The sequence below is a fragment of the Arachis ipaensis genome, chromosome B01, assembly GCF_000816755.2.
Source record: "Arachis ipaensis cultivar K30076 chromosome B01, Araip1.1, whole genome shotgun sequence".
Taxonomy (NCBI): domain Eukaryota; kingdom Viridiplantae; phylum Streptophyta; class Magnoliopsida; order Fabales; family Fabaceae; genus Arachis; species Arachis ipaensis.
Genome location: NC_029785.2, coordinates 110532899 through 110550657, shown reverse-complemented (window position 1 = coordinate 110550657; position 17759 = coordinate 110532899). Strand labels below are relative to the sequence as shown.

Sequence of the window (17759 nt, the reverse complement as noted above, 5' to 3'; positions counted from 1 at the left end):
CAAGTCACAAAAGACTAAGTAGGATATATAAAGTCAACATAATTTTAATCTCGAATGTGTTCCTTGCTACCGCATTAAGCTCACACCAATTAAAAAGACAAATCATCCAAGTCGAGTATACCAATTACATGCCAATTTTTCAATAACCAGATCAACTCAGAGACTGTAAAAAATCACATGTATCTAACAAGATCAAACTAACAAGTCCATACAACATGACTCAAAAGATCCCATTCTCTTCTGGTGTTTTATTGAGGTCAAAAGTAAGCATTGGAGCATTGTTTACAATAGAAAGAACCTCCTCGGAACTATCGCCTTTTACAACGTCGTCCTCCTCCATCGAGTCTTGAACTACCTCCCCTATTTCTTCTGGAGTTTCTTGAGCATTCTCTTGAGATAAACCTGAAAGTTACATCAGAGCCAAGTCACTCCAATGTATTACCAATTGGTATAAAAACAAAAAAAAAATATGGTTAAGCAACACTGCCAGTTTATTGTTTGGCATACGGTCCCAAAGTCATGCAAGCTTTCTCTCTATAATAATGAATTCCTCCCAAGACATAATATCAAGTTCAACAGAAAGAGGATTGTTATATCGTGTCTGCGCAATGTCCAACAGTACATACATAAGTATTATTAAGCTATTGTCTAACTAACAATAATGGTTCACAATTCATGATAATTATTACAATAAGTTGAAAAGGGTTAACAATTGTTCTAAAAATTAAAAAAGTTAAATTAAGACTCTGAATTATTATTCATCACCAAAATATCTGCAGTGACTTGCTAAAAAAACACTCAGAAGTCAGAACTGGAATGAGTAGTGATATATAGCCGTTGCATCCAAATTAGGATACTGATCTTATTGTAATTTTTTGTATTATAATTTTTTTGTTAATAAAAAGATGGATGATGGGTACTGATCCTATTGTAAGTTATATACCAACAACAAATAACATAGCTTTATATCACTAGGTATGACCAGCTGGCCAGCTACAAAGAACCAGTCCATATTAAACTGTATCGATAAAGTATGATGTTGGGCTTTTTTATCAACAATAAGATTGCACACTAATATAATTGAGGCATGTGTAGAAAATAGTTTATCTTATCTTCACCTCCTCCAGTATTTGGTGCGACAGCTTCTTGTCTATACTTGTTATGAACACAAAGCCAAATTTCCTGCTGTACTTTCTTCTGAATTGCTCCAATTCCTGCAGTGTTAAGAGGCTCAAACAATGTAAGAACTTCGGTAGTGTCCTTTGTTTATAGGATAATAACATCACTCAAATTAGTGTTACAGTTTGAAAAAGTAAAAGGACCAAGCAATTGTCCGACTTATCAGAGCGTACCAACATAATAGGCCCAGGCGCAAACTTAGCAGCCTGATCTATGTGTAGCTGTGCAGAGAACACATTCAGTCATGATTAAATAGGTGACTTGTTGAACCATAAGTCCCTTGCAAATGATGTTGCGTGCTCTAGCGAGGAGAACGGAAATGCCTGAACCATTGCCTTGGAAAACCAGATGCTAGTGCCGCAAAGAAAGAAGTCCCTCTCTTCCAATTTCCCTGATAAGTCCCATCATGAAACAAGTGAGCAAAATAACCTTGCATATTCCTATCAAGCAACAGTTAACTCTAGCTACTCTATATTTAAAAAAGACAAATCAAATATCTGAAATCCTTAATAACTCCTAGCATGTATTCAGCTAATCAGAAAATAAAACCATTATAAACCACAAGCAATTGTGACATTCACTGCTAGTACAGTAGCAAATTCTAGTAGAATAGTGTACAAATGAACCATATTCTTAAAATTGCAAGATATGTACTAGTACAAGTGTATAAATATCAAATAAACCTATTAGAGGAATACCGCACTTAGCAAAGAAACTTAATTAGGAGCATATGTATCACACCAGAATAAACCTGCTAATAATAATAATAAAAATAATAATAAGCAAATGTTCTACACCAGAATCATTATAAACCAGCAAATTCTAGAGTCATATATAATTCGCATAATCTTAATAACACTTAGTCAAATCAATTTTTAGTCTTCTTCATTGCCAAACACATCTAAGAATCAACAGCCTCTAATAATAATAATAATAATAAGCAAATGTTCTACACCAGAATCATTATAAACCAACAAATTCTAGAGTCATATATAATTCGCATATTCTTAATAACACTTACTCAAATCAATTTTTAGTCTTCATTGCCAAACACATCTAAGAATCAACAGCCTCTTCGTGAGTATCGAAGGCATCATTGGTGGGTTCTTCTAAATCGCCCTCCCTTATCAGCGACAAACCTTCCATGTCACACTCAGCCAACTCAGATAAACTCGGTTGGCAGGAAAGTTCCACCTCACAGTGTTCATGTATATCACCCATGTCGTACAAATCTCTTGGTTTCACATGAACTACTACACTCCATTCCATATCAACCTCATCTTCCACATATTATACAAGGTGAGCCTTTGATGCAAGAATGTACGGTTCGTCATCCTCTCGATCACCAACATGTATCAGATTAGAGAAATTGACAAGTGTGTGGCCTAAAACATCTTGTTTTATGCCTCTACCAGATGTGGTGTTTGTCCAGATACATCTAAACAAAATGACTGTGAATTGACCACTGTAATTCAACTCTATGATGTCCACTAGTTTCCCATAATACAAGACACCACCAACCGCAACATTACTGTCGCGCTTGCTTGCATAACTTCTAGTGTCGGAAGTGACGTGAACCCCGCTATTCTGAGTTTTTAGCCCTTCTTCTCTTGACAGGGTCCTAAACCTAAATCCATTTACATTGTAAGCTATAAAGGGGCTAGCTTAAACATTGGGGCCACATGCAAGCCACTGCAGTTCGCTCGAATGCCTAATGCTTCCCAAAGGAACCTGGTAGGTAACAATTACACATTTCATCAGTTTGGGATAGAACAAATAGGATACCGTCGATAACAGGATTGATCATAACAGGCTTCACCTCACGCTTGAACCACTCGAAAAAATCTCTGTGCACAACGCTATCTATGTGAGACTGGGACCTTGTCCTGCTTCGCAACTGCCTCTTTATGATGGCCCTGAAATCACTGGATAGATCACAGCAGTTTCATATCAGAATCTCCATCTAGAGTATGTTATTTTTGTATTCCATAATATCAACTTTACTTACTCTATGAACTTTTTCACAGCCAGAGAATTGACCAAGACGTGACGGTGAGCTTAAAATTTCTCAGTTGGTGTGAGAGTGTAAAACGAAGCAGCCCCCACAGCTTTTCCTACCCCTGGAAACATGGCTACACTATCACACTCACTATGTTCACACGGTCGATCGTCAGCACGCATTGGTCGATTGATCCTACTCTCAACATTATCGAGGTATCTTGAACAGAATATGAGAATCTCCTCCGATAAGTATCCCTCTACAATTGAGCCCTCCGGTTGTGATCTATTACGCACGTACTGCTTGAGACGACATAGGTACCTTTCAATTGGGTACATCCACCGATATTGAACTGGGCCACCGAGTTGCACTTCCTCGACCAGATGTACCATCAAGTGAACCATGACGGTGAAGAAAGAAGGAGGGAAAATCATCTCCATGCGGCACAGAATATGCACCACATGATCCTGAAGGAGAGAAAGTTGTTGAGGGTCAATGGATTTACTGCATATTCTGCAAAAAAAGGATGATAAATCCACCAGGACAAAAAACACTGGGGCAGGCAAAGCATTCCTTAACGCAATTAGCAGTAGATGCTCCATCAGAATGTGACAGTCGTGACTTTTCAAGCCCGAAATCTTGCGCTATCTTAGGTCAACACAGCAAAAAATGTTGCTAGAGTACTCATCTGGAAAGACCACATTCTTGATAGTCCGTAAAAAGACATCCTTCTGTGGATTGGTCATAGTAAAGATGGTAGATAGGTACTAATAAACCACTATTTTATGGTTTATCTTGTGCTCAATTGAGTGATTTTTATCAACTTTTTATCCACTTATTCATACTAATCACATGTTTTACGTTTTCCTTCCTGATTTTGTGCTATGATTGAAAACATGTTTCTTTGGCCTTTAAATTACTAATTATTAATCCTCTCTTATCACCATTCGATGCATTGATATGTGTGTTAAGTGTTTTCAGAGATTATAGGGCAGGAATAGTTTAGGGGATGGAAAGGAAGCATGCAAAAGTGGAAGGAATACAAGAAATTGAAGAAATTGCTAAGCTGTCCAGCCTGACCTCTTCGCACTCAAACGGTCATAACTTTAGCTAAAGAGGTCCAAATGAGATGGTTCCAGTTGCGTTGGAAAGCTAACGTCTGGGGATTCGTAACAATATATAATTTGCCATAACTGCCCCGATGCCAGACGACGCGAACGCGTGGAACACGCGGACGCGTGACCTGGCAGAAATGCAATCCACGCAAACGCGTGGACGACGCCTCCGCGTCACTTTGCCGCTACCTGAACGTAACAGAAATCGTTGGGGGCGATTTCTGGGCTATTTTCGGCCTAGAAAATACAGATTAGAGGCTATAAAGTGGAGAAATCCATTCATTCATAATCACCAGCTCATAATTCACAATTTTAGTTTTTTTAGATGTAGTTTTTAGAGAGAGAGGTTATCTCCTCTCTCTTAGGTTTTAGGATTAGGATTCCTCTTAAAGGAATTAGGATTTTAACTTTATTATTTCAACTTACGATTTCTTCTGAGTTCCAGGTTCAATGTTCCTTTTGTTTATTTTTCCAATTTAATTTATGAAATTTTCCATGTTAGATTTGAATATTCTATTTAATATAATTTGAGGTATTTCAGTTTATGATTCTTATTTAGCTTTTTATATTCTTGGCTTTAATTGATTAACTGGAGGCTCTTGAGTTATCAACTATCCGTGATTGGTTGTTATGTCGACTAAATTGACTTGTATTCCACTAACTCTAGTCTCTCCTTAGGAGTTGGCTAGGACTTGGGAATCTAACTAATTAGTTCACTTGACTTTTCCTTGCTTTCATAAGGGTTAACTAAATGGGATTAACTTCCATTCTCATAGGAGTAACTAGGATAGGACTTCCGAATTTTCATACCTTGCCAAGAGTTTATTTTACAGTTATTTATTTATTTTACTTGTCATTTAAATTACTTGTTCCTTACTTTCAAAACCCCAATTTACAAAACTCATAACCAATAATAAGAACACCTCCCTGTAGTTCCTTGAGAAGACGACCCGAGGTTTAAATACTTCGGTTATTAATTTTAAAGGGGTTTGTTACTTGTGACAACCAAAACATTTGTAAGAAAGGACTTTTGTTGGTTTAGAAGCTATACTTACAACGGAAATTTATTCTGAATTCTAGACCACACAAAAATTCTCTCTTCAAAATGGCACCGTTGCCGGGAAATTGCAAACGTGTGCCTTATTATTGGTTATTGTAAATATTTACTTTTTGCTTGTTTATTTGTTTTTATTTTTGCTCTTTCGTAAATTAAGAGGTTATTGGTTTTTATTTAGTTATTAAAATTTTTTTTTTCAAAAATTTGTTCTTGGTGTTCATCTTGATCTTCAAGTTGTTCTTCGTGTTCATCTTGACCTTCAAGTTGTTCTTAATTGTTTTCTTCGTTTTGATCTAAAAATTTTAAGTTTGGTGTCATTTTATTATTTTTCTCTTTCCTCATTAAATTCAAAAATTCAAAATTTAAAACTCAAATTTCAAATTTCAAATTTCAAATTTCAATTTCCAAAATTCAAATTAAAAAATTTTAAATTCAAATTTCAAAATTTCATATTTCAATTTTCAAAATTTAAATTAAAAATTTTAAAATTCAAATTTCAAATTTCAAATTTCAAAATTTAAAATTTCAAAATTCAAATCTTTTTTTCAAAATTCATATCTTTTTCAAAATCTTATCTTATCTTATTTCAAAAAAATCAAATTTCAAATTTCTAAAATTTAAAATCAAAATTTAAATAACCTTTTAATTTAAAATTTATTTTTATTTTCGTTTTTAATTACTGTTATGAGTTCTCACCCCTCTCGCTTTGAGTTTGGTTCCAATGTTGTTGCAAGGAATGGAAATTATAACAGGAACATGCATCAAGATCAAAACAATCAGAGATAGAAGGAGCCACGAGGATCTGATCAACCCTTCCGGCAACAACACCTTCCACAGTACCACAGACAAAGACCATTCCACGATGCATACCAAGACAATAGTTATGGTGGACCCTTCTGTGATAACCAACATCCACCAAATTACTATAGTCAAGAGCCATTCCAGGAGGCATACCAAGATGATAGATATGACGGACCCCCATCATATGCCTATGAACCTCCTCAACACAACTTTGAACCACTACACTCACAAGCCAACTACCACCATTCACCTCCATATGACTCTAACACATATCCACCATACCAACCACCTTATGAGCCAAATGAACCATACACAGAACCACCCCCATTCCAACACAACTACTCTCATGAACCACCACCTCAATATTCACCATCTCTATATCCTTATCAAGAAGAACCACCTCCATATTATGAACCCTCTCTCCCAACCAATGAACCCTCATATCCACCCCAACCTCCAATGGATGACAGACTTCGTGTTCTTTTTCAAGGGGAAGCGAAGATACAAAGGAGTATACTGGAACTCACGACTGCCTTAACCGAGGTAGTAAATATAATAGCTTCCCGACATCTGAGCACTCAAAGAACTCCCATGGCTACATGTGGAGAATCAAAAGAAGAGCAAAGCATGAAGGAGACACTAGAAACTTCGGTGGACAATGAGGAACATGGCTTTGTACTGGAACAAGTGGAGGAAGCCATAATAGTTGCAGAGGAAGAAATAGTTGCAGACTTAGGAGATGCTGAACCTCCATGGGAAAGTCAGGTTATAAAACCTCCTTCCAAGGCGATTGAAATTAATGCTGAGGAGGGTGTACAACCTCCAAGGCATATCATGGTTGAAGACTTGGAAGAGGTTGGTCAAGAGATGGAGATTAAAGAAGAAGAAGAAGCACAGCCTCTCATGCCCATGGTGAGCAATGAAGAAGAGATTGAATGGGAAGAAAGCTACCAAGAGGAAGAGGTTGATATTGAAGAAACTTGCAAAGAGGTAGAAGTTGTCAGAGAAGAGCACAAGGGAGTGTAGCTTGCAAATTCGTTAGAAATACCTCCCCCTAAGTTGCTATCATCCTTAACAATATTTAAGTAGGTAAAATTCATATCCCTTAGCTTTCTAATTCCACTTGAATATGGGCTACTGGATACGGATGGTCAACTTAGAGCTCTTTGTGGCATTAAGAGTAAGAGGAAGATGGTTAGTGATTGGAGTTGTCAAGCAAGGTTCAACATGGTTGTGTGCTCAAAGTTTAAATGCAAGGGTTGGTGTAGAGCTCAATTGAATGGATCTAGGAAGTTGTTTGGATGATTCACTGAGAATTCTAAAGCTGAACCACCCAGATAGAATCATGATAATCAACTTGAAGACGGGTGTAGAAACAAGATTTGGGATCCCGGAGGCTACTGGAATTCCAAACATTAGTGGAGATTTTTGGATGAATTCAAGCACAAGCCGCCATGACAAGGAGCTCAGAAAATGTCCAACTTAAGAACTTTAACTAAAAGTGCTAGGTGGGAAACAACCCACCATGGTATGATCGTTCCTTTTTCATTTTTATTTAGTTTTATATGTTTTCGAGTTTTATTTTATTTTATTGTATTGAACCTGGAGTTTTGCATAACATTCATATTAGCATTGCATTCTGCATACTGCATTAATAAAAAAAAAGCACACACGCGACGCGGCAGCGTCGCTGACGCGTCCGCGTCACCAGTGCATTAGAAGAAAAGAAAAGTGAACAGAGAGTTACGCGAGAGCGTGGCTGGAGGCGTGCCTTTGGCACAAATTGATCCATGCGACCGCATCGCTGACGCGTCCGCGTCATTTGCGAAAAATGCCTCCCACGCGTCTGCGTCACCCACGCGAATGCGTGCCCTAAAAATCGACGTAAAAAGGGTGTATGACAGCAAGTTGTGATGGAATGGGGCTGGATTCGTGCTGGACGCCCAAGCCCTCCCACGCGAACGCGTTCCCCATGCGGCCGCGTCGTTTTTTAAAAATGTCCATCCACGCGATCGCGTCAACCACGCGACCGCGTCACCCAAAAATCTGGCGAAAAGAGTTTCAAACAGAGAGTTGCGCGAACGCGATGCTGCACTCACGCCAATCGCACAAATCAGGCCACGCGATCGCGTGACCCACGCGTCGGCGTCACCTGACCTTATCGCGCACCACGCGACCGCATCCCTCACGTGTCCGCGTCGCCTGCGCCGCACAACTCATCCAAATCAGCGCCAATTATATTTTCTTTTCTTTTCTAATCCTAATTTCTTCTATCTTTTCTTCTTTCTTACTTACTTTATTTCTTTCACTTCTCATTCCTTTTCACCTTCATTCTATTTTACTTAATTTATTTGCATATTTCATTCATTGCATTTTAATTTAGTACATATTTTTCTTTTCTTTTCTAAATTCATTATTTTTCCTTTGGTGTCGATTTTCTTATTTAACTGTTGCATCTTCTCTTGAATTATTTTGGGTGCTTAATGACTTGTTTTATTTTGGTTAGGTAATATTATTTAAATCAATGCCAATCTTTTATACCTGTATTACTTTTACATTGACATGAATTTATATTATCTCTCCTTACCCACACTCTCTTCCCTATTGTTGCAAATTTTTGCACTCTTGATTTGCCATGTACTTCTACTGTTTTTTCACTTGCATGTTGTAGCTACCATGTAATTGAGACCCTCATTATTTGGCATTAACCCAACCGTATTTTATTTTATCTTTATTTCTGGGTTACTGTTCTTCTTTTTCTCTTTCAGGCTGGCCACCGAAGACGGAAAAAGGGAAAAGCTTCTAAATGGGGAGACAAACAAGTCCATCAGCACAATCCTTGGAGAAAAGCATCAGTTGGAGAGACCCGTCCACTTGTACATCTTAGCATGCACCGAGGACGGTGCAATCTTTAAGTGTGGGGAGGTCGATACCGATCTCCGTGGGTTAGTACCTTCCTGTCTCAACATCAAGTAATAAATTTTCTTTGTTAAATTAGTTATTGCATTTGCATGTTTAATTGCATGTTTGTTTGATTTTAGGCATTTAGTTACTACTTGGCTAATGTAATAAATTTCTTTTTAGGACTCTTTTTGAAAAATTTTTATGTTAAAACTTGTTTGAAGTTGTATTTGGAACATGGTTTAAAGCTAAGAACACACAACCTGTGAGATTCTGAGCTTATTTATATGGTTACATTATTTAACCATAAATTTTTATTCTTGTGTGTTTTCTTCTCTATAATTGCAATCTTTGCTTTGTTCCATTCTATATGTCCACTATTTAGTGTATTTACATGCTTGCATATAATTGAGGCCATTATTTATTATTAGCTCACTTATCCCAAATAAGCCTACCTTTTACATCGCCCTTGTTAGCCACTTTGAACTTTTTAACCCCTTTCTATTTCATAACCACATTACTAGCCTTAAGCAGAAAAACAAAATAAAAATTCCAAGTTGAATCCTTGGTTAGCTTAAGATAGATATTGTGTATAATTTAAGTATGGGGAATTTTATGGGAACATAGGATGATATAAAAAAAAAGGGAATTAAATTGAATAAGTTATTTAAAAATTTGGGAAGCATGCTCATGTGAAATCAAAATAATTAAATTACCATGTGCATTGAAAAAAAATATATATATATATATAAGTAATTAAATAAGGGGATAATAAAAAAAAGAAAAGAAAAGAGAAGAAAAATAATATTACCCCAAATGCAAAATAAAAAGAATCAATGCACATGGGACAAAATTCAAAAATAAGTTTGATACTTGAGCATGTAATACAAAAGTGGAAAAAATTTGGGTAGTTAGGTAAAGTATTTTAAAATTATATAAAGTATGTATATGTTATGTGAGATCTTAGACTAATCAAGGATTCACTTTGTTAGCTCACTTAGCCTTATATATATATATACTTACCTTTACCTCAGCCTCATTACAACCCTGAAAAGACCTCATGATGTTTGCATTGGTACATTAAATACTTGTTGATTGATTAGATGAAGAACAAAGTTTAGAAAGCATGATTAGAGAAGAGTAGAGTGAATTACCCTATACACTTGAGTGATTAGAGTGCATATACACTACCAGTGACGGTTCAATGCTTAATTCTATGTTCCCTGCTTTCATGAGCTATCTTCTTACAAGTTTACTTGTTTTCACTGTATGATTTGAATTAGTGGAATTTGATTCATATTTGTCTTGGAGAACTTATTTACTTTTAACCAAGTAGGTAGAAACAATTTGCATGTAATTGCATTCATATAGATAGGTTGCATTTCATACATTCTACCACTCCTCTTCACCCCTTTATAGCTTCTCTTGAGCTTAGCATGAGGACAAGCTAATGTTTAAGTGTGGGGAGGTTGATAAACCACTATTTTATGGTTTATCTTGTGCTCAATTGAGTGGTTTTTATCAACTCTTTACCCACTTATTCATACTAATCGCATGTTTTACGTTTTCCTTCCTGATTTTGTGCTATGATTGAAAGCATGTTTCTTTGGCCTTTAAATTGCTAATTATTAATCATCTCCTATTACCATTTGATGCCTTGATATGTGTGTTAAGTGTTTTCAGAGATTACAGAGTAGGAATAGCTTAGGGGATGGAAAGAAAGCATGCAAAAGTGGAAGGAATACAAGAAATTGATAAGCTGTCCAGCCTTACCTCTTTGCACTCAAACGGTCATAACTTTAGCTACAGAGGTCCAAATGAGATGGTTCTAGTTGCGTTGGAAAGCTAACATTCGGGGCTTTGCAACGATATATAATTTGCCATAGCTGCCTCGATGCCAGATGATGCAAACACGTGGAACACACGGACACGTGACCTGGCAGAAACGCAATCCATGCAAACTCGTGGACGACGCCTCCGCGTCACTTTGCCGCGACCTGAACGTAACAGAAATCGCTGAGGGCGATTTCTAGGCTGTTTTTGACGCAGTTTTCGGCCCAGAAAACACAGATTAGAGGCTATAAAGTGGGAGAATCCATTCATTCATAATCACCAACTCATAATTCACAATTTTAGTTTTTTTAGATGTAGTTTTTAGAGAGAGATGTTCTCTCCTCTCTCTTAGGTTTTAGGATTAGGATTCCTCTTAAAGAAATTAGGATTTCAACTTTATTATTTCAACTTACGATTTCTTCTGAGTTCCAGGTTCAATGTTCCTTTTGTTTATTTTTCCAATTTAATTTATGAATTTTTCCATGTTAGATTTGAATATTCTATTTAATATAATTTGAGGTATTTCAGTTTATGATTCTTATTTAGCTTTTTATATTCTTGGCTTTAATTGATTAACTGGAGGCTCTTGAGTTATCAACTATCCGTGATTGGTTGTTATGTCGGCTAAATTGACTGGTATTCCACTAACTCTAGTCTCTCCTTAGGAGTTGGATAGGACTTGGGAATCTAACTAGTTTATGACTTTCCCTTGCTTTCATAAGGGTTAACTAAGTGGGATTAACTTCCATTCTCATAGGAGTAACTGTGATAGGACTTCCGAATTTTCATACCTTGCCAAGAGTTTATTTTACAGTTATTTATTTATTTTACTTGTCATTTAAATTACTTGTTCCTTACTTTCAAAATCCCCCAATTTATAAAACTCATAACCAATAATAAGAACACCTCCCTGCAGTTCCTTGAGAAGACGACCCGAGGTTTAAATACTTCGGTTATCAATTTTAAAGTGGTTTGTTACTTGTGACAACCAAAACGTTTGTAAGAAAGGACTTTTGTTGGTTTAGAATATATACTTGCAACGGGAATTTATTCTGAATTCTAGACCACGCAAAAGTTCTCTCTTCAGGTACTTTCCATCTTCCCGTGGCCACAGATCATGCTTGATTTCCATCAATTAGAGGTCTTTTCTTGCCTTACGGTGGTTTTTAGATTTACTTTTCTCGTTCATTATGGTGAAAACTATATTGTTGCACACATTCTTCTCTATGTGCATCATATCAAGATTGTGACGTAGTCCATTGTTTTCCCAGTATGGTAGCTCAAAGAATATACTCCTCTTCTTCTAAGGGGACTCGTCTTGTACAACGGTTTACTGTCTGTGTGTCCTTTTCCCAACAACCGATTGCACCTTGCCAAGGTGGACATGCACGTCCTGTAGTTGTCTCGCAATGTCTCCACCAGGGAGATTGACAAGTGGACCTCTATCCTCTATCTTTCCATCAAATCTATCCCGGTCCTTTCTACATCTGTGGGTGGGATTCAGAAAGTGACGATGACCCCTGAAACACCATTTCTGACTGTGTGTGAGCCGGTTAGTCTCACTATCCAAATTGCATGCAGGACAAGCTCTCCCACCATACGTGTTCCACCTGGACAAGTTGCCTAAACCTGGAAAATAACTGATTGTCCACATTAGTGCAGCATACATCCTGAAAGTTTTTTTCGTGTAAGTATCGTACGTTTCAACACCAACCCACAACAGCTTCAACTCATCGATCAAGGGCTATAAGTAGACATCTATATCATTTATAGGCATTTTAGGCGCAGAAATAATCATGGAGAGGATAAAAGAGGTGGGTTTTATGCAAATCCAAGGGAGCAGGTTATACGGAATAAGAACCACTAGCCAAATTGAGTACTTCGAGCTCATGTTTCCATAAGGGTTAAAGCCATCGCTAGCCAAGGCTAGGCGAACACTGCACAGATCGCTGGAGAAGTCAAAATAAGTTCTGTCAAATGCCTTCCATGCCTCGCCTTCCTGTGGATGCCGACAAATACCATCAGAGCTATGACCACTCTTATGACACAGTATGTCAGCGTCCGTCTTACTAGACATGTAGAACTGCTGCAATCGTGGAATAAGGGGAAAGTAGCGAAGAGTCTTCTCCGCTTGCGGTTTTTCGTTCTTCTTAACAACCCTGTTGATCCTCACTCTAGAGTTCTTATTAGTCTTTTGCTTCCATCTTGATGTCCTGCATCGCTTGCATTTAGACAACTCTTTGTCGCTGATAAACCATTATTTTATGGTTTATATTGTGTTTAATTGTGTGGTTTTATCAAATCTTTACCCACTTATTCATTAAATTAGCATGTATTTACAATTCCTTCCCAAAATTACTCCATCGTTGAAAACTCTCTTCCTAGAGATTTTTAATTATGTATTTTAATTTTCCTTTACTCCATTCGATGCCATGATCTATGTGTTAAGTGTTTTAGGCTTTATAGGGCATGAATGACTTGGAGATTGGAAAGGAAGCTTGCAAAAATGGAAGGAACACAAGAAATTGAGGAGATGACCAGTGAGAAGTGACGCGGACGCATGGCTCACGCGACCGCGCAAAATAGAGGAAATTGCAGTGACGCGCTCGCGTGCCTGACGCGAACGCGTGAATTGGAAGCTGCACGAGTGACATGAATGCGTGGACGACGCGCACGCGTGGCAAGGCAAAATGCTGGATGACGCGAACACTTGGATGACGCGATCGCATGACGTGCGCAATCTGTAGAATCTGCAGAATTTGCTGGGGGTGATTTTGGGCCCTGTTTTGACCTAGTTCTCGGCCCAGAAAAGCAGAATAGAGCCAGGGAACATGCAGAGACCAAGAACAATATTTATTCCGCATAATTTTAGTTTTAGATCTGATTTTACTCCTCCTCTAGGTTTTCTCTCTACATACTCATAGTTCTTAGGATTTTGATTTTATTGCTTTTTGGATAGGGATATTGAGAAGAGTTATTACCTTTGCCAAGACTTCATCATTCTAGTTTGTTTCCTTACTTGTCACTTACTCTTTCATATCCTTATTTTGTTCAGAATTACTATTGGATTATTTTTAGAATTTATTAATACAAGAACTATTTTATTTTTAATTGATTCTTTTGATTATTATTTATCATGTCTTTCTTTATTTCCCCTTCTTATTTCGTGAATTTTACAATCATAATGAGCGAGTAGTTCCATAACTTGATTGGGAGTTGATTGAAAGGAAGACCTTGAGTTGGGTGCTCAAGAGTAAAATTATAATTGGATTTAACGTTGGGTCACCATCTAATCACTGACACTAGTCCTTCCCAAGGGAGAGGATTAGAACTTGTGAATAGAAACTGACTTCCAACTTGCTTGACTTTCCTTTACCCGGTAAAGGATAACTGAGCAGACAACCTTCAATTATCAATTGATCTTGAGAGAACTCCATCAAGGATAGGGCTTCCAACTAATCTACTCCCAGTCAAGGTTTTTATTTAAATTACATAAATTCTCTGATTTAATTTCTTGTCTATCAAACTCAAACCCTTTTAGAAAACATCTGATTAATAAAATAGCACATCTTTCTGCAACTCGTTGGGAGACGACCTGGGATTCATACTCCAAGTATTTTAATTCTACTTTTATGACAACCCTTCTAAATTGATAAGTGGATTTTTGGTTGGTTGAGAACTATACTTGCAACGTATCTCTTATAATAATTTCTTAACTTGCTAATTTCTGCCACGTCAATTTTTGGCGCCGTTGCCGGGGAGTTGCAATAGAGTGCTAAGTTATTGATTGGAAATTTATTTATTTATTTGCATTTTATTTTATTTTGCTACTATGACCTGCATGTTTCTTTCGTTAAATGACGCGTTCACTTCCTGATCCAAGCTTGCCAGTATTTGATCCTGAGATTGAAAGAACTATTTCACGTATAAGGCAAGCTCAGCATCGGTTAGTCCTCCCCGAGGGCGAATCTGAAACGTCACGTAAAGGAGAAACAAGCTCCCGTTCTACTGATTTGGTTGATTTACGTGCAGGTGACATGGAAGCACCTAGGAGAGTTACTATCCAGGAGGCTGGAGCCCCTGATTTTACAATGCAACCGTTTCAAGCGCATCACCCAGCGGTGGCTACAGATTTTGAAATAAAGACTGCACTGCTCAACTTGATGCCTAAGTTTCATGGCTTACCTGCTCAAGAGCCTATCAAGCACTTTAGGGATTTCCAAGCAGCCTGTTCTACTGTCAGGCGTGATGGTGCAGATGAGACTTCTATTATGTTAAAAGCCTTCCCATTCTCTCTTGAGGGAAAGGCGAGAGAGTGGTACTACACTCAACCCGCAGCAACTGTTTCTGACTGGGATACGCTTAGAAGAGAATTTTTGGAAAAATTCTTTCCAGCTGAAGTTACTGACAAACTGAGGAAAGACATTTCCATGATTGTTTAGGACAAATCCAAGACTCTTTACGAATACTGGGAGCGCTTCAACAATCTTCTGGAAGCATGCCCCCACCATATGATTGACAAGATAGTGTTGCTCGGCTACGTCACACAGGGCATGAGGCCTCAATATAAGACCACATTGGAAAGTGCTAGCAATGGGTCTATAAAAAAGTACAAGACCACTGATGAGGCATGGCAATTGATCAGCGACTTGGCTGAATCTACTAGGAATCACAGACAGAAACAAGGCCGGTCAAAAGCTGTTGCAGAGGTATCTTCTAGCAAGGAGACTACCGCTCTAACTCAGAGCATATGTGAAATGACCAACTTACTGAAGTAGATGCAGTTGAGTCAGCAACAAGCACAGCAAAGCCAACAGTTAGTCCTACAGAGAGTGTGCGGGATATGTGCTGATTATAGCCATTATACTGATGAATGTCTGTAGCTCCAGCAGGAAGACAAATACTATGGCAGCCACTCATAACTTCTATGACCGCCCTAACCAAGGATACAATCAAGGTGGGAGCTACAACCATGGATGGCAGGACAATTTCAACCAAGGTTGGAGAGATAATTCTAACCATAATTGGAGGGATAACAATAACAGAGGAGGCAGAGACAATCAAGGATATCAGAGGTGGAATAATAACAACAACAGGCAGCAGAACCAGAACCAGCCTTACAGAGCACCTCACCTGAGGCAGTCCCAAGGACCACAGCACAACCAACAACAAGTTCTGCAGATCACTCAATCTTATTCCTCTCCGAGTGACGAGGCACTTCAATCCATTACGCAAGGACAAAGGAACGTGGAGAGTTCAGTTAATGGCCTAGCATCCGCTATACAAGCTCTCATCTCTCAGCTAGCATCACCCAATACTTCAAACACTCAACATGCAAGCTCCAGTGGGATTCCTTCTCAACCCTTACCCAATCCAAAGGGTGGCATCAATGCCATCACCCTAAGGTCTGGCACCACACTGCAAGAGAGGAATCAGGAGGAGCCAATCCCATCAGAACACGCCTCAGCTGAAGAGGTGGTGGAAGTAAAGGATGCTGAAGAGGAAGAGAAGATACAAGACATGGTTGAAGAAGAAGACGCTCAACCACAGAAAGAAGCACCAAAGGAGGCAGACCCTGCAGAAAATGCCCTCCCTATTCCATTTCCACAAATTGCAAGGAAGCCCAGGAAGTAGATGGAACTTGATCCCAAAATGGTAGAAATATTCAAAAAGGTTGAGGTAACTGTTCCCCTTTTTGATGTTATTCCGCAGGTACCTAAATACGCAAAGTTTCTAAAAGATTTATGTATACATAAAGACAAAATTAATGAATTAGAAACTATTCCTTTAGGTAGTTCTATATTTGCTTTAATGGGAGGTATACCTGAAAAGTGTAGCGATCCAGGTCCATGTATGGTTAATTGTACTATTGGTGGTGTGATATTTTCTGACTGCATGTGTGATTTAGGAGCATGTGTTAGTATAATGCCTTTGTCTATATATGATACTCTGAGGCTCCCTCCCTTAAAAAGGTCGGCAGGCTACTTGAAGCAGATATCATTTACCCCATCTCAGATTGCGAATGGATCAGTCCAGTACAAGTGGTGCCCAATAAGTCTGGAATCACAACAATAAGAAATGAGTATGGAGAGCTTCTGACAACTAGAGTACAGAATTCATGGAGAGTTTGCATTGACTATAGGCATCTCAACCAAGCCACTCACAAGGACCATTACCTCTTGCCATTCATTGATCAGATGCTTGATTGCCTGTCAAGTAAATCCCATTATTGCTTTTTAGATGGGTATACAAGATATTTTCAAATCCATATAGCTCTTGAAGATCAGGAAAAGACTACTTTTACATGTCTTTTTGGCACTTATGCTTATAAGAGAATGCCCTTTGGCTTATGCAATGCACCAGCTACTTTCCAAATGTGCATGATGAGTCTTTTCTCTGACCTTATTGAGGATTGTATGGAGGTTTTTATGGATGATTTTAGTGTTTATAGTGATTCATTTAGCCTTTGCTTGGATAGTTTATCTAGAGTATTAGATAGATGTGTCAGTACAAACCTTGTATTAAATTTTGAAAAATGTCACTTTACGGTAAAACAAGGGATTGTACTAGGACATGTTGTGTCTAATACTGGCATTTCTGTAGATCCAGCAAAGGTGGATGTTATTTCTAATTTACCTTACCCCTCCTCTGTGAGGGAAGTCCGTTCGTTCCTTGGCCATGCAGGTTTCTACCGGAGATTCATCAAGGACTTTAGTAAGGTAGCACTACCCTTATCCAGACTAATGCAGAAAGATATTGAGTTTGAGTTCAGTGAGGATTGCAAACAAGCATTTGATAAGCTGAAGACCGCCCTGACTCAAGCTCCAATTGTGAGAGGACCAGACTGGAGCCAACCATTTGAAATCATGTGCGA

The 17759-nt window shown here is 38.2% G+C and overlaps 1 long non-coding RNA gene across 1 annotated transcript; it reads right to left on the bottom strand.

Annotated features, from left to right (window-relative positions):
* Positions 1 to 17418, bottom strand: LOC110271706. Its single transcript, XR_002362302.1, has 3 exons — positions 17401 to 17418; positions 4336 to 4337; positions 1 to 331 (listed from the first exon to the last, which is right to left on the bottom strand). It is a non-coding gene; the product is annotated as an uncharacterized LOC110271706 (long non-coding RNA).